We start from the raw sequence: 24,726 nt of genomic DNA, 5'->3' as shown, positions 1-24,726 counted from the left end.
GTCTATAGTCTAGTCTATAGTCTAGTCTATAGTCTAGTCTATAGTCTAGTCTAGTCTAGTCTATAGTCTAGTCTATAGTCTAGTCTATAGTCTAGTCTATAGTCTAGTCTATAGTCTAGTCTATAGTCTAGTCTATGTCTAGTCTATAGTCTAGTCTATAGTCTAGTCTATAGTCTAGTCTATAGTCTAGTCTATAGTCTAGTCTATAGTCTAGTCTATAGTCTAGTCTATAGTCTAGTCTATAGTCTAGTCTATAGTCTAGTCTATAGTCTAGTCTATAGTCTAGTCTATAGTCTAGTCTATAGTCTAGTCTATAGTCTAGTCTATAGTCTAGTCTATAGTCTAGTCTATAGTCTAGTCTATAGTCTAGTCTATAGTCTAGTCTATAGTCTAGTCTATAGTCTAGTCTATAGTCTAGTCTATAGTCTAGTCTATAGTCTAGTCTATAGTCTAGTCTATAGTCTAGTCTATCTAGTCTAGTCTAGTCTATAGTCTAGTCTATAGTCTAGTCTATCTAGTCTAGTCATAGTCTAGTCTATAGTCTAGTCTATAGTCTAGTCTATAGTCTAGTCTATAGTCTAGTCTATAGTCTAGTCTATAGTCTAGTCTATAGTCTAGTCTATAGTCTAGTCTATAGTCTAGTCTATAGTCTAGTCTATAGTCTAGTCTATAGTCTAGTCTATAGTCTAGTCTATAGTCTAGTCTATAGTCTAGTCTATAGTCTAGTCTATAGTCTAGTCTATAGTCTAGTCTATAGTCTAGTCTATAGTCTAGTCTATAGTCTAGTCTATAGTCTAGTCTATAGTCTAGTCTATAGTCTAGTCTATAGTCTAGTCTATAGTCTAGTCTATAGTCTAGTCTATAGTCTAGTCTATAGTCTAGTCTATAGTCTAGTCTATAGTCTAGTCTATAGTCTAGTCTATAGTCTAGTCTATAGTCTAGTCTATAGTCTAGTCTATAGTCTAGTCTATAGTCTAGTCTATAGTCTAGTCTATAGTCTAGTCTATAGTCTAGTCTATAGTCTAGTCTATAGTCTAGTCTATAGTCTAGTCTATAGTCTAGTCTATAGTCTAGTCTATAGTCTAGTCTATAGTCTAGTCTATATTCTAGTCTAGTCTGTAGTCTAGTCTTAGTCTAGTCTATAGTCTAGTCTATAGCCTAGTCTATAGCCTAGTCTATAGTCTTGTCTATAGTCCAATCTAGTCTATAGCGTAGTCTAATTTATGGGCTATATTCTAATCTACGGTCTAATTTATAGTGTATAGTCTAGTCTATAATCTAGTTTATAGTCTATGGTCTAGTCTTTAATCTGGTAAGTAGTCTAATCTGTCGTCTAATATGTAGTATTGTCTAGTAGTCTGATATAAGTTATTACTATTTAAAAAATTTATTATCATGACTGATCTAGACTATTATGTATTTCCTTGCCACTTTGGCACGTTCGTTTCTTAAATCTTCTGTTTCAATAAGAATATTTTTTTTGTGAGTTTGCTTTGTTTAACATAATTTATCACTAACAATTATAAAAGTATGTTTGAAGAACTCTTTTCCACCACCAACATGTGTGTTGAATAATGTTTGTCGCACAAGTTAACTCTTTTCCCATACTCACCATACCCTCACAACATGTTTGCTGCTTAAGTCTTTCGTTTAGCTAGAGTAAACTAATGAAAAACTCTTGGTTTTTTTACTCTTTTAACTTAACTAGAGTTTAACTGAACTGCAATGAATACACCACACAATTGAAAGTTGAAAATCCTCTTAATGATCTAGAAACTGGAAAAAAATAACAAAACTGCAAATAACATTTTAAAAGAGTTCGCTTTTGCTCACTAGAAATTCGAACAACAGTTTTGTTTTACCTGTTGTCGTGTTTGAAGACGTATCGGATATAAACAACAAACGGAATTGTGGGTTTTTTAAAGAAACAACTACAACAAAAACGAGTGTGTTGTAAATAATAACAACAACAGATAAAAAAGAGGCAAAAAAATCTAAATGAGAATAAGATAAAAGCAAAAAGTGTGAATAAAATAGAAATCTTATTAAAAGAGAATGCACAAAATATAGCAAAAAGTGAGAAAAAATATTAAAGTTTTAAAAGGAAATTAAAGAAAAATATACAAGAAAGTTTGGAAATTAAAAAAAAAAAAAATTTGGAAAAGTGGGAAATTAAATAAAAATAAAAGGAAATTGTTAAGAACGAGTTAAATTTTTTATAAAATTAAGCTGCCAAAAAACAAAAGGATTATTTTGCCAGGAATTTTTGAAGGCCTTAACAAAAAGTAAGATGTTTGGTTAAATTTGAGTTTGAGTGTGGTATGAGTAAAAGGAGAAGGAATACAGAGAGTCGTTAGTATCTAAAGTTTTGTTGCAAATTTATTTAAATATTTCTAATAACTTTGTTGCATAAAGACCTCAATTTGCGAAAATTTTGTTTTACATTTTGTTTGTTGTTTAAACTTCTCAGTTTTCATGTTATTGAAGTATGTACTTGTGGTTTTAACATCAGATACCTTTTGCAATGCTAAATCAAAAACTGTTACTAATTTAACAACATTTTTATTTTGTTATTATTTTATTAAGCATAAATTTTTTCTTTATAATTTTGTTTGTTTAGAAATCTGTTACTTTTCAATATTTTTGTTTATTGTTGTTGCGCTGCTGTTTTTGTTAATATTTTTGCTTTTTATGTTGTTTTGTTAAAAAAAAATACAAAAACTTGTTAAAGTTTTTACCTTGTTTGTGTAGTTGTATGGTTTCTTCTATTCACTTTACTCAGCTTTACATTCGCATACCTACTTAAAGTAGCAGCAACAGTTTGTTTAATGTATACATGTGTGTATTCATTCCACCGATCTGTACCAATACAAACAGGTTTAAAAGTTTCAGTTTGTTTTTCTTCTTGTTATTTTCTTAACTTCTCGAAGTTTATATTTTTTCGCTTTTTATTTTGTTTTTTGCCAAAAACAAAAATAATCTTAAGATGTTTTTACATTTTCTCACTTTTTAGTAAAAATATTTTTAACTGCATTAAATTTTAAATTATTTAAAAATTGCATTGATTTTTTTATTAAAAACAACTTAAAATTTAATGTTTTAAACATCCAAATACCAAAAATTTTTATGAAATCTTAAGCCTTTTTATTTTATTTAAATTTTTTTATTAAACAAAATACCAGTGAAACTTTTTGGTTTATTTTTTTGCCAATTTTTCTTTATTGCTTTAACCATTTTCTTGGTTATTGATAGTTTTTCTTATTTTATTTTTTTTTCGATTTTTATTTTTATTGCCCCCTGATATTATCTTTACAAATAAAGTTGTTAGTCGTTATTACAAACCACTTAAGATTATTAAAACTGTAACGGGAGAAGCTACAAAAAATGTGTATTGGAACTGAAAACAAATTGGTAAAAGTGTTAATTGTTCAGCTGGAACGACTATGAGTTAAATGTATATGTTTTCTTTAAGTTTTTTTTTAAAAAGTTATAGTTATATAAATATTAGGCCTTTCAATTTTGGCAAAATTAGTAGAAAGTGTGTATGACCCAATTTTGCCTAATTTGTCCGTTTAGAGTACATAGTCTATTCTATATCCTAGTCTATAGTCTAGTCAATTGTCAAATCTATATATTTTACTTAATACTCTAGTGTATAGTCTAGTCTATAGTGTAGTCTATAGTGTAGTCTACAGTCTAGGCTATAGCATAGTCTATAGTCTAGTCTATAGTCTAGTCTATAGCATAGTCTAAAGTTTAGTCTATAGTATAGTACATAGTCTAGTCAATAGTTTAGTCTAGTCTATAGTCTAGTCTATAGTCTAGTCCATAGTCTAGTCTATAGTCTAGTCTATAGTCTAGTCTATAGTCTAGTCTATAGTCTAGTCTATAGTCTAGTCTATAGTCTAGTCTATAGTCTAGTCTATAGTCTAGTCTATAGTCTAGTCTATAGTCTAGTCTATAGTCTAGTCTATAGTCTAGTCTATAGTCTAGTCTATATTCTAGTCTAGTCTATAGTCTAGTCTATAGTCTAGTCTATAGTCTAGTCCATAGTCTAGTCCATAAACAATTCTATAGTCTAGTCTAGTCTAGTCTAGTCTAGTATAGTCTAGTCTATATTCAAGTCTGTAGTCTAGTCTACAGTCCAGTCTATAGTCTAGCATATAGTCTATGCTATAGTCTAGTCTATAAGCTATTCTATAATCTTTTCTATAGTCTAGTCTATAGTCTAGTGTATAGTCCTGTCTACAGTTTAGTCTATCGTCTAGTCTATAGTCTAGTCTATAGTCTAGTCTATAGTCTAGTTTATAGTTTAGTCTATAGTCTAATCTATGGACTAGTATATTGTGTATTCTATAGTCTAGTCTATAGTATAGTCTACAGTATAGTCTATAGTATAGTCTATAGTCTAGTCTATAGTCTAGTCTATAGTCTAGTCTATAGTCTAGTCTATAGTCTAGTCTATAGTCTAGTCTATAGTCTAGTCTATAGTCTAGTCTATAGTCTAGTCTATGGTCTAGTCTATAGTCTAGTCTATAGTCTAGTCTCATCGAACTCATTGAGCCAATTTGATAAAATTTTTAAAATTTGTAGATTTAGGATACCACAAATCTACACATCTAAGTTGTTAACACGTATGGATATTGATTGTATTAGACAACAGAATATCTCAATTGTACATTTTAAAATAGCTGTGCATGTAGGGTATTCTCAAAATAGGAACACCAGATGGTAACAGTACGTGATGCTAACAAAAAAACAAATAAGTTACAAAGATGAGAAAATACACATGTTTCCCACGTTAAACTGTGACCCGCTGTACCTTAGAGAGTTCTTAATCGATCTTTTTTTGAAAAATTGTGCCTAAATAGGACTACCCGGAGACATCGGTTTCAACAATTGGATCTTTTGATATGAAATATCCATACCCCATATTTCAACTTTGTTACAAACACAATGTTCAACTTAATATACATACATTTCAAACTATAGCTCATTCAATAAATAACAAAAAGTGTTACATATTTTTGTTTTCTTTTAATTTATGTAGTGTAAAATTTGTCACTCTTTGTAACACCTTAAAAAATTTGGTTGGTGGTTTTTCCTACGTTAAATTGTTTTTGTTTCATTCAATTTTTTATCGTTTTCTCAGTTGTTACGAAATATGTATTTTAATTAAAAATCTTTGATTTTTGGTGTGTTTGAATTTTCAATTATCGATACCGATTGGAGCGGCTTGTTTTCATTGATGTGTGTTGTTTTTTTAAAGTTGTTTTACCATTAGCCGAGTTTATTGAGGGCAGTATATTTATAACTTACAAGTAAACATTACGGAGTTTACAGCAAGTTATATTTTATGCGTTTTATTATTGATATATTTATTAAAAATTGAGCTTATTGAGAGGTGTAAGATATTAATTAATGTTTTTTTTTTTAAGTTTATATATCAGATATTCATGAACTCTAATGTCTACATTTGGGGACTATAGACTAAACTATAGTCTAGCCAATAGACTGGACTATATTTTAGACTATAGACTAGACTATAGACTAGACTATAGACTAGACTATAGACTAGACTATAGACTAGACTATAGACTAGACTATAGACTAGACTATAGACTAGACTATAGACTAGACTATAGACTAGACTATAGACTAGACTATAGACTAGACTATAGACTAGACTATAGACTAGACTATAGACTAGACTATAGACTAGACTATAGACTAGACTATAGACTAGACTATAGACTAGACTATAGACTAGACTATAGACTAGACTATAGACTAGACTATAGACTAGACTATAGACTAGACTATAGACTAGACTATAGACTAGACTATAGACTAGACTATAGACTAGACTATAGAATAGACTATAGACTAGACTATAGACTAGACTATAGACTAGACTATAGACTAGACTATAGACTAGACTATAGACTAGACTATAGACTAGACTATTGACTAGACTATAGACTAGACTATAGACTAGACTATAGACTAGACTATAGACTAGACTATAGACTGGACTATAGACTAGACTATAGACTAGACTATAGACTAGACTATAGACTAGACTATAGACTAGACTATAGACTAGACTATAGACTAGACTATATACTAGACTATAGACTAGAGTTTAGACTAGACTATAGACTAGACTATAGACTAGACTATAGACTAGACTATAGACTAGACTATAGACTAGACTATAGACTAGACTATAGACTAGACTATAGACTAGACTATAGACTAGACTATAGACTAGACTATAGACTAGACTATAGACTAGACTATAGACTAGACTATAGACTAGACTATAGACTAGACTATAGACTAGACTATAGACTAGACTATAGACTAGACTATAGACTAGACTATAGACTAGACTATAGACTAGACTATAGACTAGACTATAGACTAGACTATAGACTAGACTATAGACTAGACTATAGACTAGACTATAGACTAGACTATAGACTAGACTATAGACTAGACTATAGACTAGACTAGACTAGACTATAGACTAGACTATAGACTAGACTATAGACTAGACTATAGACTAGACTATAGACTAGATTATAGACTAGACTATAGACCAGACTATAGACTAGACTATAGACTAGACTATAGACTAGACTATAGACTAGACTATAGACTAGACTATAGACTAGACTATAGACTAGACTATAGACTAGACTATAGACTAGACTATAGACTAGACTATAGACTAGACTATAGACTAGACTATAGACTAGACTATAGACTAGACTATAGACTAGACTATAGACTAGACTATAGACTAGACTATAGACTAGACTATAGACTAGACTATAGACTAGACTATAGACTAGACTATAGACTAGACTATAGACTAGACTATAGACTAGACTATAGACTAGACTATAGACTAGACTATAGACTAGACTATAGACTAGACTATAGACTAGACTATAGACTAGACTATAGACTAGACTATAGACTAGACTATAGACTAGACTATAGACTAGACTATAGACTAGACTATAGACTAGACTATAGACTAGACTATAGACTAGACTATAGACTAGACTATAGACTAGACTATAGACTAGACTATAGACTAGACTATAGACTAGACTATAGACTAGACTATAGACTAGACTATAGACTAGACTATAGACTAGACTATAGACTAGACTATAGACTAGACTATAGACTAGACTATAGACTAGACTATAGACTAGACTATAGACTAGACTATAGACTAGACTATAGACTAGACTATAGACTAGACTATAGACTAGACTATAGACTAGACTATAGACTAGACTATAGACTAGACTATAGACTAGACTATAGACTAGACTATAGACTAGACTATAGACTAGACTATAGACTAGACTATAGACTAGACTATAGACTAGACTATAGACTAGACTATAGACTAGACTATAGACTAGACTATAGACTAGACTATAGACTAGACTATAGACTAGACTATAGACTAGACTATAGACTAGACTATAGACTAGACTATAGACTAGACTATATACTAGACTATAGACTAGAGTTTAGACTAGACTATAGACTAGACTATAGGCTAGACTATAGACTAGACTATAGACTAGACTATAGACTAGACTATAGACTAGACTATAGACTAGACTATAGACTAGACTATAGACTAGACTGTAGACTAGACTATAGGCTAGACTATAGACTAGACTATAGGCTAGACTATAGACTAGACTATAGACTAGACTATAGACTAGACTATAGGCTAGACTATAGACTAGACTATGGACTAGACTATAGACTAGACTATAGACTAGACTATAGACTAGACTATAGACTAGACTATAGACTAGACTAAAGACTACACTATAGACTAGACTACAGACTAGGCTATAAACTAGACTATAGACTAGACTATAGACTAGACTATAGACTAGACTATAGACTAGACTATAGACTAGACTATAGACTAGACTATAGACTAGACTATAGACTAGACTATAGACTTGACTATAGACTAGACTATAGACTAGACTATAGACTAGACTATAGACTAGACTATAGACTAGACTATAGACTAGACTATAGACTAGACTATAGACTAGACTATAGACTAGACTATAGACTAGACTATAGACTAGACTATAGACTAGACTATAGACTAGACTATAGACTAGACTATAGACTAGACTATAGACTAGACTATAGACTAGACTATAGACTAGACTATAGACTAGACTATAGACTAGACTATAGACTAGACTATAGACTAGACTATAGACTAGACTATAGACTAGACTATAGACTAGACTATAGACTAGACTATAGACTAGACTATAGACTAGAATATAGACTAGACTATAGACTAGACTATAGACTAGACTATAGACTAGACTATAGACTAGACTATAGACTAGACTATAGACTAGACTATAGACTAGACTATAGACTAGACTATAGACTAGACTATAGACTAGAGTATAGACTAGACTATAGACTAGACTATAGACCAGACTATAGACTAGACTATAGACTAGACTATAGACTAGACTATAGACTAGACTATAGACTAGACTATAGACTAGACTATAGACTAGACTATAGACTAGACTATAGACTAGACTATAGACTAGACTATAGACTAGACTATAGACTAGACTATAGACTAGACTATAGACTAGACTATAGACTAGACTATAGACTAGACTATAGACTAGACTATAGACTAGACTATAGACTAGACTATAGACTAGACTATAGACTAGACTATAGACTAGACTATAGACTAGACTATAGACTAGACCTTAGACTAGACTATAGACTAGACTAAATACTACACTATTGACTAGACTACAGACTAGACTAGACTATAGACTAGACTAGACTATAGACTAGACTATAGACTAGACTATAGACTAGACTATAGACTAGACTATAGACTAGACTATAGACTAGACTATAGACTAGACTATAGACTAGACTATAGACTAGACTATAGACTAGACTATAGACTAGACTATAGACTAGACTATAGACTAGACTATAGACTAGACTATAGACTAGACTATAGACTAGACTATAGACTAGACTATAGACTAGACTATAGACTAGACTATAGACTAGACTATAGACTAGACTATAGACTAGACTATAGACTAGACTATAGACTAGACTATAGACTAGACTATAGACTAGACTATAGACTAGACTATAGACTAGACTATAGACTAGACTATAGACTAGACTATAGACTAGACTATAGACTAGACTAAGACTAGACTATAGACTAGACTATAGACTAGACTAGACTAGACTATAGACTAGACTATAGACTAGACTATAGACTAGACTATAGACTAGACTATAGACTAGACTATAGACTAGACTATAGACTAGACTATAGACTAGACTATAGACTAGACTATAGACTAGACTATAGACTAGACTATAGACTAGACTATAGACTAGACTATAGACTAGACTATAGACTAGACTATAGACTAGACTATAGACTAGACTATAGACTAGACTATAGACTAGACTATAGACTAGACTTTATACTAGACTATAGACTAGACTATATACTAGACTATAGACTAGACTTTAGACTAGGCTATAGACTATACTATAGACTAGACTTTAGACTAGACTATAGACTAGACTAAAACTAGACTATAGACTAGACTATAGACTAGACTATAGACTACACAATAGACTAGAATATAGACTAGACTGTAAACTACACTATAGCATAAATTATAGACCAGATTATAGACTAGACTAAAAACTTGACCAAACACCAAAATATAGACAAGGCTATAGACTAGGACATAGACTAGACGCTAGACTGGGCTATAGACTAGACTAAAAAATGGTTTATACTAGATCATAAACTAGACCATAGACTACTATAGATTAGACTATAGACAAGACTAGTCTATAGACTTGATTTCAGACTAGACAATTGACTAGAGTATTGTCTAGATGACAGCCTAGACTTGACTAGACTATAGAATAGACTAGATCACAGACTAAGCTGTAGACTACACTATAGAATGGACTCTAAACTTGACTGTATTAGGTTTGTTGTCTAAGTCTTTTGTTTTACTATACTATTTGTTTAATGAAACATTGGCGCAGAGGTTGAAAGTCGATTGACTTTGTTGTCTAAGTCTCTTGTTTCAATAATCTCTTTTTTGTAAAAATTAAAAATTTTCCTAGAGTTTTAACATCGATTAATTTGTTGTCTAAGTCTTTTGTTTTATTAGTCTTATTTTTAATTTTCTTAAGTGTAAATTTTTCCTACTTTTAAATGGCAATTTCCTATGTTAAATTAAAGAGTTTTTTTTTGAAAATTCACATTAGCAAATATTATCTTACCTGTCACTTGAAAGCCCATAGTGCAATAACAATTTTAATTTATATTAAAAAAAAAGCCAAACAACAAAGTAACATGTTAATTAATACATTAAATTTTATCTTCTTACACGTTTTAATTTCTCCCATATTTTAATTAACTGCTAAAACAAGCAATAAATTTCATTTAATTAAAATTTCTACTTTTTTTACAAAACATTTGGCTCCAACTGCCACACATCATTAATCAATATACCAATTTTATTTGAGCTTAAAATCCATATAAAATTTATTATATAAAATCCAAAATTTTCACCACATTCAAATTGAAAATAATTTTCTGCATATTAAAGGAAAAAAGTTAAAATCTGATTTTACAATTTTTCTTTTTCGTAAGCAATATTTTATAATAAATACACATTTTAAAAGTAACAAACATTTGAACTTTCTTAAAAAATATTAAATTGTAGTTGTTGTTTTTTTTTTTTTGTAATTTTTTGCGGTCTGGCAAAAAATATTTTCCACTTTTAAGTTGTTGTTGTGTTTGCTGCTGCTTTTGGTTGCAGTTTTAACTTGAACGAAACATTTTACTGGTGGCATTTTTCCAACAACTACTCATACATTAACACACATACACACATGTATTGCAAGTCGTTTTGGATATGCTGTCGATGTATTAGTAAAGCAATGCAGTTTGACTTTTTTCGCTTTTTTATAGTTTATTTTTTTCTGTTGGCAATGGACAATCATATTTTAGACAACAAAAACTACAACAAAAAACTCATAAGAAAAAGCAACAACAACATTAAAAGTATTGTAAGTAGTAGGCCAACAACATGTAATAACAGCAGTGACAACTTTTAGCACACAAAAACATGAACAAGAAAACCACCAACTACAGCAACTATAATAACAATAACATCTCTGCAAAAAGGAATTGAAAATAGCTTGTTTAAGTCTTTCGTTTGTTTTTGTTGTTTTTTTTTCTGCACTTTTGAGAAATGGACAATAACAGAAACACAAAGGAGTCGATTGTAATATAAAAGAGAGACGTTTTTTCAGCTATTGGTTTCAGGAGAGCCTCGATCCATTAAAGAGGAATGTTTTAAATCATTGTTGTCAATTTATTAAGTTTCAAAGGAACGAAAAAGCTCTAAGACAAAAAACTGTATACTAGACCATAGGCTAGACTAAAGACTAGACTATAGACTAGACTATAGACTAGACTATAGACTAGACTAAAAACTAGACTATAGACTAGACTATAAACTAGACTATAGACTAGACTATAAACTAGACTATAGACTAGACTATAGACTAGACTATAGACTAGACTATAGACTAGACTATAGACTAGACTATAGACTAGACTATAGACTAGACTATAGACTAGACTATAGACTAGACTATAGACTAGACTATAGACTAGACTATAGACTAGACTATAGACTAGACTATAGACTAGACTATAGACTAGACTATAGACCAGACTATAGACTAGACTATAGACTAGACTATAGACTAGACTATAGACTAGACTATAGACTAGACTATAGACTAGACTATAGACTAGACTATAGACTAGACTATAGACTAGACTATAGACTAGACTATAGACTAGACTATAGACTAGACTATAGACTAGACTATAGACTAGACTATAGACTAGACTATAAACTAGACTATAGACTAGACTATAGACTAGACTATAGACTAGACTATAGACTAGACTATAGACTAGACTATAGACTAGACTATAGACTAGACTATAGACTAGACTATAGACTAGACTATAGACTAGACTATAGACTAGACTATAGACTAGACTATAGACTAGACTATAGACTAGACTATAGACTAGACTATAGACTAGACTATAGACTAGACTATAGACTAGACTATAGACTAGACTATAGACTAGACTATAGACTAGACTATAGACTAGACTATAGACTAGACTATAGACTAGACTATAGACTAGACTATAGACTAGACTATAGACTAGACTATAGACTAGACTATAGACTAGACTATAGACTAGACTATAGACTAGACTATAGACTAGACTATAGACTAGACTATAGACTAGACTATAGACTAGACTATAGACTAGACTATAGACTAGACTATAGACTAGACTATAGACTAGACTATAGACTAGACTATAGACTAGACTATAGACTAGACTATAGACTAGACTATAGACTAGACTATAGACTAGACTATAGACTAGACTATAGACTAGACTATAGACTAGACTATAGACTAGACTATAGACTAGACTATAGACCAGACTATAGACTAGACTATAGACTAGACTATAGACTAGACTGTAGACTAGACTATAGACTAGACTATAGACTAGACTAAAAACTAGACTATAGACTAGACTATAAACTAGACTATAGACTAGACTATAAACTAGACTATAGACTAGACTATAGACTAGACTATAGACTAGACTATAGACTAGACTATAGACTAGACTATAGACTAGACTATAGACTAGACTATAGACTAGACTATAGACTAGACTATAGACTAGACTATAGACTAGACTATAGACTAGACTATAGACTAGACTATAGACTAGACTATAGACTAGACTATAGACTAGACTAGACTAGACTATAGACTAGACTATAGACTAGACTATAGACTAGACTATAGACTAGACTATAGACTAGACTATAGACTAGACTATAGACTAGACTATAGACTAGACTATAGACTAGACTATAGACTAGACTATAGACTAGACTATAGACTAGACTATAGACTAGACTATAGACTAGACTATAGACTAGACTAGACTAGACTATAGACTAGACTATAAACTAGACTATAGACTAGACTATAGACTAGACTATAGACTAGACTATAGACTAGACTATAGACTAGACTATAGACTAGACTATAGACTAGACTAGACTGTAGACTAGACTATAGACTAGTTTATACACTAGACTATACTATAGATTAGACTATAGACTAGACTATAGACTAGACTATAGACTAGACTATAGACTAGACTATAGACTAGACTATAGACTAGACTATAGACTAGACTATAGACTAGACTATAGACTAGACTATAGACTAGACTATAGACTAGACTATAGACTAGACTATAGACTAGACTATAGACTAGACTATAGACTAGACTATAGACTAGACTATAGACTAGACTATAGACTAGACTATAGACTAGACTATAGACTAGACTATAGACTAGACTATAGACTAGACTATAGACTAGACTATAGACTAGACTATAGACTAGACTATAGACTAGACTATAGACTAGACTATAGACTAGACTATAGACTAGACTGTAGACTAGACTATAGACTAGACTAGACTGTAGACTAGACTATAGACTAGTTTATACACTAGACTATACTATAGATTAGACTATAGACTACACCCAAGTCTATAATTAAATTACATTTTTTAATTTACAACACTTGGAATTTTTACAAAAAAAAATATTCTTAAGCTTTTCATCCAACATTTGCTTTACTGTGTTGCTTTAACCTTAAACATTTTATATAAAATGTTGCAAAAGCAACACTTCTGCTGCTTCTTCTTATTCAACAACAATTTAAATTGTATTTGTAAATTTTTTTTTTTTTCCTTTTGCTGTTCATCTACTACTATGTAGTAGACAACGTAGATGCACGCAATTTGTTATAACTGCTGCTGTTTGCAAGTTACCTCAATATAAAATTCTATATACAGAAATATTAGAGAATGTTGGCAAAATAAGAAACAACAGAAAAAAAATTACAAAATGCAACAGAAAAAGAAAAAATCAGAAAATCTTAGCACATGTTGGAATGTTGTTGGCAACAACTAAGAAATGTTTAAATGAATTTTTTCATCTCGCGACGTAATGACAAACATAAAGGTTTGCGACTGTTTGTGTTTTTTTTTTTTTTGCTTTCATTTGGAAACGTTTATTGCATGTAGCTAAACAACAATTATGATTATGTTTATATTTAATAGATGTTATAAATTAAAAACTTATGTCATTTACTACCTCAATTTAAGCTTTAAACTAAATATAGTTCAAAACGTATGTATATGTATTTAAAAAGTAAATGAATGATATGATTGTTATCATTTTCCTTATAAGCCTTAAATAGCACAGCAGGATTAAAATATTGCAGAAAAAGTTTTTGTTGTTAAATTCCTTTTCGTCGCAAAATACAATGACAATCATATTTTACGAAATGTCAGTTAAATAATTGTAATATTTTACATATGGTTTCAAGGTGGCGTGAATGTCACTATTAAGGAATATAATTTTAAAATAGTTTTTTTCTTTGTGAAAGAAAAATTTTGCATATTAAAAGAAATAATAAATGAAAGTCAATAATCATGGAGCAATATGCTACTCTAAAGAAGCTGTGTAGCGCTATAAGATTAAAGTTTATATTATAGTTATACTAAACTTAGGACTATGCTATATACTGAACATATATAGACACATATAGACCAGACCATAAACTCGACTATAGGTGAGATCATCGACAAGACTAGAGAGCCGAATTAAGACTAGACTATAAACTCGTCTATAAAATAGACTATCGACTATACTATAACTCGACTGGAGACTAAACTATAAACAAGAATTGAGACCTGAATTAAGACTAGACTATAGACTAGACTATAGACTAGACTATAGACTAGACTATAGACTAGACTATAGACTAGACTGTAGACTAGACAATAGACTAGACTATAGACTAGACTATAGACTATAGACTAGACTATAGACTAGACTATAGACTAGACAATAGACTAGACAATAGACTAGACAATAGACTAGACTATAGACCTATACTATAGACTAGACTATAGACTAGATTATAGACTAGACTATAGACTAGACTATAGACTAGACTATAGACTAGACTATAGACTAGACTATAGACTAGACTATAGACTAGACTATAGACTAGACTAATAGACTAGACTATAGACTAGACTATAGACTAGACTATAGACTAGACTATAGACTAGACTATAGACTAGACTATAGACTAGACTATAGACTAGACTATAGACTAGACTATAGACTAGACTATAGACTAGACTATAGACTAGACTATAGACTAGACTATAGACTAGACTATAGACTAGACATATACTATACTATGGGACTAGTATATAGACTAGACTATAGACTAGACTATAGACTAGACTATAGACTATACTATGGACTAGTATATAGACTAGACTATAGACTATAGACTATAGACTAGCTAGACTAGACTAGACTATAGACTAGACTATAGACTAGACTATAGACTAGACATAACTAGACTATAGACTAGACTATAGACTAGACTATAGACTATACTATAGACTAGACTATAGACTAGACTATAGACTAGACTATAGACTAGACTAATAGACTAGACTATAGGACAGACTATAGACTAGACATAGGCCAGACTATAGGCCAGACTATAGACTAGACTATAGACTAACTATAGACTAGACTATAGACTATACTAGAGACTAGACTATAGATTAGACTATAGACTAGACTATAGACGGACTTAGACTAGACTATAGACTAACTATAGACTAGACTATATACTAGACTATAGACTAGACTATAGACTAGACTATAGACTAGACTAAGACTAGACTATAGACTAGACTATAGACTAGACTATAGACTAGACTATAGACTAGACTATAGAACTAGACTATAGACTAGACTATAGACTAGACTATAGAATAGACTATAGAATAGACTATAGACTAGACTATAGACTATACTATAGACTAGACTATAGACTAGACTATAGACTAGACTATAGACTAGACTATAGACTAGACTATAGACTAGACTATAGACTAGACTATAGACTAGACTATAGACTAGACTATAGACTAGACTATAGACTAGACTATAGACTAGACTATAGACTAGACTATAGACTAGACTATAGACTAGACTATAGACTAGACTATAGACTAGACTATAGACTAGACTATAACTAGACTATAGACTAGACTATAGACTAGACTATAGACTAGACTATAGACTAGACTATAGACTAGACTATAGACTAGACTATAGACTAGACTATAGACTAGACTATAGACTAGACTATAGACTAGACTATAGACTAGACTATAGACTAGACTATAGACTAGACTATAGACTAGACTATAGACTAGACTATAGACTAGACTATAGACTAGACTATAGACTAGACTATAGACTAGACTATAGACTAGACTATAGACTAGACTATAGACTAGACTATAGACTAGACTATAGACTAGACTATAGACTAGACTATAGACTAGACTATAGACTAGACTATAGACTAGACTTAGACTAGACTATAGGCTAGACTATAGACTAGACTATAGACTAGACTATAGACTAGACTATAGACTAGACTATAGACTAGACTATAGACTAGACTATAGACTAGACTATAGACTAGACTATAGACTAGACTATAGACTAGACTATAGACTAGACTATAGACTAGACTATAGACTAGCTATAGACTAGACTATAGACTAGACTATAGACTAGACTATAGACTAGACTATAGACTAGACTATAGACTTAACTATAGACTAGACTATAGACTAGACTATAGACTAGACTATAGACTAGACTATAGACTAGACTATAGAGACTAGACTATAGACTAGACTATCTAGACTACTAACTATAGACTAGACTACTAGACTACGACTATAGACTAGACTAGACTAGACTTATACTACACTACAGACTGGCTATAGACTACTATAGACTACTGGCAGACTAGAGTTGTAGACTAGACTATAGACTAAACTGTAACTAGACTATAGAGTAAACCGTAGACTAGACTGTGGACTAGACTATCGACTAGACTAGACTGTAGATTATATTAAAGACTAGACTATACACTAGATTATTCACTGAAATATATCCCAGACTATAGACTAGACTACACTATAGACGACCACAGACTAAACTATAGACTATAGACTAGACTGTAGGCTGCACTATAGAATCGACTATAGGCTAGACTATAAACTGAACTATAGATTCCACTATATACTAGACTATAGACTATACTGTAGACTAGACTATAGCTAAAACATTTTGCTATTCATACCAAATCAGCATAAATAAAGTACTAAATTTTGTAACATTCTGAACAACCAATCTCTCCTTATATCAACTGAAAAATGTTCCAATATTTTCTCAAAAACCCAAAGAAAAAAAAAAGAATCCCAAAAAAATTGCGTGCCACAAATTTATATATTGAATATGTGTATTTTGAAAGAAATAAGAAACAGAGAACTGCTAAGAAAAAACGTGCTACATACTCATGCTGTTGCATTAAGTATCTTTTTATAGTTTTCTTAAAACCGTGGCATAAACAGCAACATACAAAAACTTGCACACTCTTGCAACAAACGTGCAGTTTTTGGTTACTTTTAGTTGGCAACTTTTTTTTGTTTGCAAATGTTGTTCTTGTTGCAAATATAGAGGGTATTTTAGTAGTTGTGTTGATTGTTGTTATTGGCCTGGTTGGTTGGTTGGTCGTCAGTTTGTACAACAAGAAAAAGGCCTTTGGAATGTGGTAAGAGTAGTTGCTATTGCTGTTGTTGTTGTCTGCATTTTATTTTTACGTTTGCAACAAAAGAGCTTTTGTCGTAAAGATTTTTTCATCTTTTTAAGTTTGTGTATTTTTGTTTACAAAAGCATGCCAAAGCAGCAAAAAATTAAAAAATACAAAACCAGTTAAAATAAAATAAATGTAAAGACAACAATAACTGCAGCAACAAGAAACACTCTTGTTATAGTTGTTTAAATAAAACAAAACCAATAATAATATTTAACAAAAAATAAAAACAACATTTATAAAAGTATCGAAACTCAATGCAATTCAATACAATTTTATGCCACAAAAGCAAAGTGTAAAGAAAATTACAAAAAAAAAAATACATATAAATGTTTATGTAAGAGTGATTATTGTAATATTTTGGAATTTTTGTCATTATAGGGTTTTTATTTTTTTCTTCTTTTTATTAGACAATAAATAACTAATTAATATTTTTGTACTTTGTTTTTAGATTTATGAAGTGAAAATCAGCTGCAAATTAATTTACAGAATTAAATATTTGAAAAAAGTTTTAGTTCAAAAACCAAGGAATTTAATTTATATTAAAACGTTAAACGTTTTTTGAAAGGAATTACAAGGATTTTTCTCTCTAAACTTTGGCTGCTGCATTATGTAAATGTGAGTAAATTTTTTTTTAAAAATAAGCTTTCTACAAAAATTAGATCTTTGAACGATTAAGGGAATATTGTCAATTTATCCTGTTCCTAATTTCCTAATTCCGTATAAAAAATTGTTCGAACTAGACTATCTAGATCTCGATCACTTCTAGTTCAATTCTAGTTCAGTTCTAGTTCAGTTTTAGTTCAGTTCTAGTTCAGTTCTAGTTCAGTTCTAGTTCAGTTCTAGTTCAGTTCTAGTTCAGTTCTAGTTCAGTTCTAGTTCAGTTCTAGTTCAGTTCTAGTTCAGTTCTAGTTCAGTTCTAGTTCAGTTCTAGTTCAGTTCTAGTTCAGTTCTAGTTCAGTTCTAGTTCAGTTCTAGTTCAGTTCTAGTTCAGTTCTAGTTCAGTTCTAGTTCAGTTCTAGTTCAGTTCTAGTTCAGTTCTAGTTCAGTTCTAGTTCAGTTCTAGTTCAGTTCTAGTTCAGTTCTAGTTCAGTTCTAGTTCAGTTCTAGTTCAGTTCTAGTTCAGTTCTAGTTCAGTTCTAGTTCAGTTCTAGTTCAGTTCTAGTTCAGTTCTAGTTCAGTTCTAGTTCAGTTCTAGTTCAGTTCTAGTTCAGTTCTACTTCAGTTCTAGTTCAGTTCTAGTTCAGTTCTAGTTCAGTTCTAGTTCTAGTTCTAGTTCTAGTTCTAGTTCAGTTCTAGTTCAGTTCTAGTTCAGTTCTAGTTCTAGTTCAGTTCTAGTTCAGTTCTAGTTCAGTTCTAGTTCAGTTCTAGTTCATTTCTAGTTCAATTCTAGTTCAGTTCTAGTTCAGTTCTAGTTCAGTTCTAGTTCAGTTCTAGTTCAGTTCTAGTTCAGTTCTAGTTCAGTTCTAGTTCAGTTCTAGTTCAGTTCTAGTTCAGTTCTAGTTCAGTTCTAGTTCAGTTCTAGTTCAGTTCTAGTTCAGTTCTAGTTCAGTTCTAGTTCAGTTCTAGTTCAGTTCTAGTTCAGTTCTAGTTCAGTTCTAGTTCAGTTCTAGTTCAGTTCTAGTTCAGTTCTAGTTCAGTTCTAGTTCAGTTCTAGTTCAGTTCTAGTTCAGTTCTAGTTCAGTTCTAGTTCAGTTCTAGTTCAGTTCTAGTTCAGTTCTAGTTCAGTTCTAGTTCAGTTCTAGTTCAGTTCTAGTTCAGTTCTAGTTCAGTTCTAGTTCAGTTCTAGTTCAGTTCTAGTTCAGTTCTAGTTCAGTTCTAGTTCAGTTCTAGTTCAGTTTTAGTAAAAAATCTAAAATTTACTAGATTCAAACCTTCAATCAATCAATTAAACATTGAATAATTTTCACATGTTCAGCAAAATCGCTTCTGACTGCCCTTCCACGACAAATTGACACTTGATTTGACAGACATTTATTATGTATACCCCTCGTTAAGCATTCATTATAGACCCGTGAGAAATTAATTATTTGATTACAATTACTTCAAATATGTCAACCATAACATTGATATTGACGTACCGCATTGAAAAATAGCTTTCAGATAATTTTGTTAAATAAAATTCTTACAATTAGTCGCTTTTAATTACGGCAAATGTCAGTTCATCTAAAATCTTGTTGGTTATTCTATAATTTTTGCTTAAAGAGTGCAATTAATACAATTAATAACTCGGTGATCGGTTAATTGTTATTCAATCGTCAGCATGTTTGTGTCTTAAGTCTTTCGTTTGTTTAACTTTTGTAGGTATAGGTATGTAGTGTAATTGAAGGATTTTCTGATATAATGTGTTATGTTGCAAAGTGAGAATATTGAAACTAAATTTAGCAACAAAAAAAAACTTTTCTACATTTCGAAATAATATTTTGAAATTGTTAAAGGATTTCTGGAATAAGGCAGTTTTAACCAATTCAAAATCAGGTTCAGTCAAAAAAAAAATCTTCAATCATTTTCAATAACAAATGGAAAAGAATCTAGAGTTTTGATTTTTAGTTTTAAACTGGCATTACCCTGAGCAGTGACAGACAAACTTCACTTTTTATGATGAATTGCCAAAATATAAACACTTTCGCATTTAATTCATTTTTCTTTTATTGAAATATTTTTGCTGAAGTCTTTTTTTTTTATTAAATCCCATAAAAATTATAAAGTTTTTAACCTTTTGCAGTTAAAGTTATTTTTTTAAATATCATCAAAATCAATCATTTAACATAGTGATGGCTTAAAAATAAAAATTACTTTTAAAAACAAATTTAATTAAATTTTGAAAGTATTAAATGTTGTTTTGATTTATTAACTATTATATTTTGTTTTAAACATGAGTATGAAAATGAGTTCACTCTCAATTTTACACACTGTTAACATTACGTGTTCAAACTAAAGTATGTGTCTTAAATCTTTCGTTTTTTTGCATAATTTACCCATAAAAATTTAGCAAGCTGTAAACAAGACAATAAATATAATAAAAAATTTAATAAATAATAAAAAAATAGAGACAAAACATCAATAAGTAAACAGCACACTTAACATTAAACTAATAAGAAATAATGGAAAAAATACATATTTGATCTATACATCATGCCATTAAGATTGATGTTAAAATTAACTTTGAAATATGAGCTAAAACTAAGGTTAGCAACTTATGATTTATGGTAACAAGAATGCAAAACCAAAAATAACAGCAAAAAAAACTCTTAAACAATAATAAAAATGTAGAACAAAACAGTAGCCAACCCACACAATATTTCTATAGAAAAAAAAAAACTAAAAAATCATATAAGATTATCTCTAACAAAAATCTTATAAGAAAATTGAGATACACGAAAAGAAAAAAAGAAAAACAATAACAATACTTTGTAGACATTTTGTTTGATCAAGCAAAACAAAAAAATTTCATAAAAATTGAAAGTTTGTTAGAGTTTTGAGTTTAAACTTCAACTTTTGTACTTGATTGAATTGTTTGTTGGCGGTGGTGGTTGTCCTGCTTCTTTTATATATTTTTTTCAAATTTCATTGAAATCATGTTTGTTCAGAAAATCCAAAAAGCACGTCATACACGCCCACTGAGGTAATTTTTGCAATTAGCTAACGCCAGATGACGCCAGAATGTTAGAAACCTTAAATGAATTTTTTAGCTTTTGATTTAGCTTTACAGCTTTTAAAACCATATTAATTTTATTTCTTTAAGCAGCTAGAAAACTGACAACTGCACAAATAAAAAACTCATGTGTTGAAGAGAAAAAAAAATATTTTTCAAACGGGCGCTAAATGAAATTGACACTTCGTTTTACAAAGTTAAACCATAAAATGCCGCGCAACTTTACATTACATTCAAAGCACACTCATACATACACATAAACTGATATTTACTTATACATTCAATTTTTTATAAAAAGCAGTTATGGAAAGGAATGCGTTCTTAATTTGTAATTTATCACTAATTATTTAAGAGAAATATCTATCTAAATGAAATCATTGACCGATTTAAAACATTTGCTTCATTGAATTAAAAAATTATTTATACGAAAAGTATGTAAAATTACATTTTGAATGTAAAATATGTAAAGTACAATTTTGCATTATTTGCAAAACCTTGATTAAAATGTCTGACGGACAGACGGCGGCAGTTCTAGTTCAGTTCAAGCGTTCTAGTTCAGTTCTAGTTCAGTTCTAGTTCAGTTCTAGTTCAGTAGTTCTAGTTCAGTTCTAGTTCAGTTCTAGTTCAGTTCTAGTTCAGTTCTAGTTCAGTTCTAGTTCAGTTCTAGTTCAGTTCTAGTTCAGTTCTAGTCAGTTCTAGTTCAGTTCTAGTTCAGTTCTAGTTCAGTTTAGTCAGTTCTAGTTCAGTTCTAGTTCAGTTCTAGTTCAGTTCTAGTTCAGTCTAGTTCAGTTCTAGTTCAGTTCTAGTTCAGTTCTAGTTCAGTTCTAGTCAGTTCTAGTTCAGTTCTAGTTCAGTTCTAGTTCAGTTCTAGTTCAGTTCTAGTTCAGTTCTAGTTCAGTTCTAGTTCAGTTCTAGTTCAGTTCTAGTTCAGTTCTAGTTCAGTTCTAGTTCAGTTCTAGTTCAGTTCTAGTTCAGTTCTAGTTCAGTTCTAGTTCAGTTCTAGTTCAGTTCTAGTTCAGTTCTAGTTCAGTTCTAGTTCAGTTCTAGTTCAGTTCTAGTTCAGTTCTAGTTCAGTTCTAGTTCAGTTCTAGTTCTATTTCAGTTCTAGTTCAGTTCTAGTTCAGTTCTAGTTCAGTTCTAGTTCAGTTCTAGTTCAGTTCTAGTTCAGTTCTAGTTCAGTTCTAGTCAGTTCTAGTTCAGTTCTAGTTCAGTTCTAGTTCAGTTCTAGTTCAGTTCTAGTTCAGTTCTAGTTCAGTTTCTAGTTCAGTTCTAGTTCAGTTCTAGTAGTTCAGTTCTAGTTCAGTTCTAGTTCAGTTTAGTTCAGTTCTAGTTCAGTTCTAGTTCAGTTTCTAGTTCAGTTCTAGTTCAGTTCTAGTTCAGTTCTAGTTTCAGTTCTAGTTCAGTTCTAGTTCAGTTCTAGTTCAGTTCTAGTTCATTTCTAGTTCAGTTTCTAGTTCAGTCTAGTTCAAGTTCTAGTTCAGTTCTAGTTCAGTTCTAGTTCAGTTCTAGTTCAGTTCTAGTTCAGTTCTAGTTCAGTTCTAGTTCAGTTTCTAGTTCTAGTTCAGTTCTAGTTCAGTTCTAGTTCAGTTCTAGTCAGTTCTAGTTCAGTTCTAGTTCAGTTCTAGTTCAGTTCTAGTTCAGTTCTAGTTCAGTTCTAGTTCAGTTCTAGTTCAGTTCTAGTTCAGTTCTAGTTCAGTTCTAGTTCAGTTCTAGTTCAGTTCTAGTTCAGTTCTAGTTCAGTTCTAGTTCAGTTCTAGTTCAGTTCTAGTTCAGTTCTAGTTCAGTTCTAGTTCAGTTCTAGTTCAGTTCTAGTTCAGTTCTAGTTCAGTTCTAGTTCAGTTCTAGTTCAGTTCTAGTTCAGTTCTAGTTCAGTTCTAGTTCAGTTCTAGTTCAGTTCTAGTTCAGTTCTAGTTCAGTTCTAGTTCAGTTCTAGTTCAGTTCTAGTTCAGTTCTAGTTCAGTTCTAGTTCAGTTCTAGTTCAGTTCTAGTTCAGTTCTAGTTCAGTTCTAGTTCAGTTCTAGTTCAGTTCTAGTTCAGTTCTAGTTCAGTTCTAGTTCAGTTCTAGTTCAGTTCTAGTTCAGTTCTAGTTCAGTTCTAGTTCAGTTCTTGTTCAGTTCTAGTTCAGTTCTTGTTCAGTTCTTGTTCAGTTCTAGTTCAGTTCTAGTTCAGTTCTAGTTCAGTTCTAGTTCAGTTCTAGTTCAGTTCTACTTCAGTTCTTCTTCAGTTCTACTTCAGTTCTACTTCAGTTCTAGTTCAGTTGCAGTTCTAAATGAAATTAAATCAAATTTCAAAATCAAATCAATATTTGAAAGCTTCCAGAAATCTTGTCAGTATTTGCAAATCTCTAAAAGTCGGTCTTTAACGAACCAAAAACAAATTTAGTTAAATGTCAACTGCTGTAACCAGAAATTTCAAACAATTTAACTATTTCCTTCAATCCATCCATTCTAATAGTAAAATTCCTCTTATAAGAAGAATAAGTGTTTTTAAGTGTGCAACAACATTTTTAAACTTTTTAAAAGGAATTCACTCTTTAAAGGTTTCATTCACTGCAAGTCACATTGTTGCGCTGGTGCTGCCACTGTTAAATTGTTTTTTTTTTTTTTCGTTGCTGTTATTTTCATATGCCATTCTTAAAGTATAGACATGCAAACATTTATTTATTTTTTTTTCTCTCGATTTTTTTGTTGCAAAAATATGCAGACAACAGTCACCAACAACAACCCACATATGTCAGGTTAAGAGTTGAAATTAAGTATTTGTTAACTTGTTTATTGTATTTGTTGGATATTTCAGTTTCGTTTTAAAAGGCTGCTGTAGATGTTGCTGCTGCCGTTGTTGATTTTGTAGTTGTTAAATTTCAAACAGTAGCAGAAATTTTTCCAAACACACACATACATACACTCACTCACAATTGAAAAAACTCACATAGTTTAACATTGTGTTTGAAATGACAGTAACGTTTTAGGTTTTTTTTAATTTTTTTACTCACTTATAAATATGCATAAGAAATTGCTTAAGTATTTTAGTTTTACTTAATTATTATTATTTAAT

General features: G+C 30.9%; 1 protein-coding gene across 2 annotated transcripts in view; it reads left to right on the top strand.

Moving 5' to 3' along the window:
• The first annotated feature begins 1,869 nt into the window (after positions 1-1,869).
• The window catches only part of LOC119601660 (F-box/LRR-repeat protein 7), an 84,768-nt gene continuing 61,911 nt past the window's right edge, over positions 1,870-24,726 (top strand). Inside the window, exons 1-2 of one of the 2 annotated variants that reach the window (XM_037952750.1) lie at positions 1,870-2,285; positions 18,469-18,635. The gene's annotated coding sequence lies outside the window, so the exon portion shown is untranslated. Of the gene's footprint in view, positions 2,487-18,468; positions 18,636-24,726 lie in introns of both variants that reach the window. The other variant, XM_037952751.1, reaches the window with a different exon arrangement.

This window comes from Lucilia sericata, unplaced genomic scaffold (assembly GCF_015586225.1).
Source record: "Lucilia sericata isolate MDLA Ls3-8-SP2 unplaced genomic scaffold, ASM1558622v1 Contig000184F_arrow, whole genome shotgun sequence".
Lineage (NCBI taxonomy): Eukaryota > Metazoa > Arthropoda > Insecta > Diptera > Calliphoridae > Lucilia > Lucilia sericata.
This window is presented reverse-complemented; position numbering and strand designations above follow the sequence as displayed.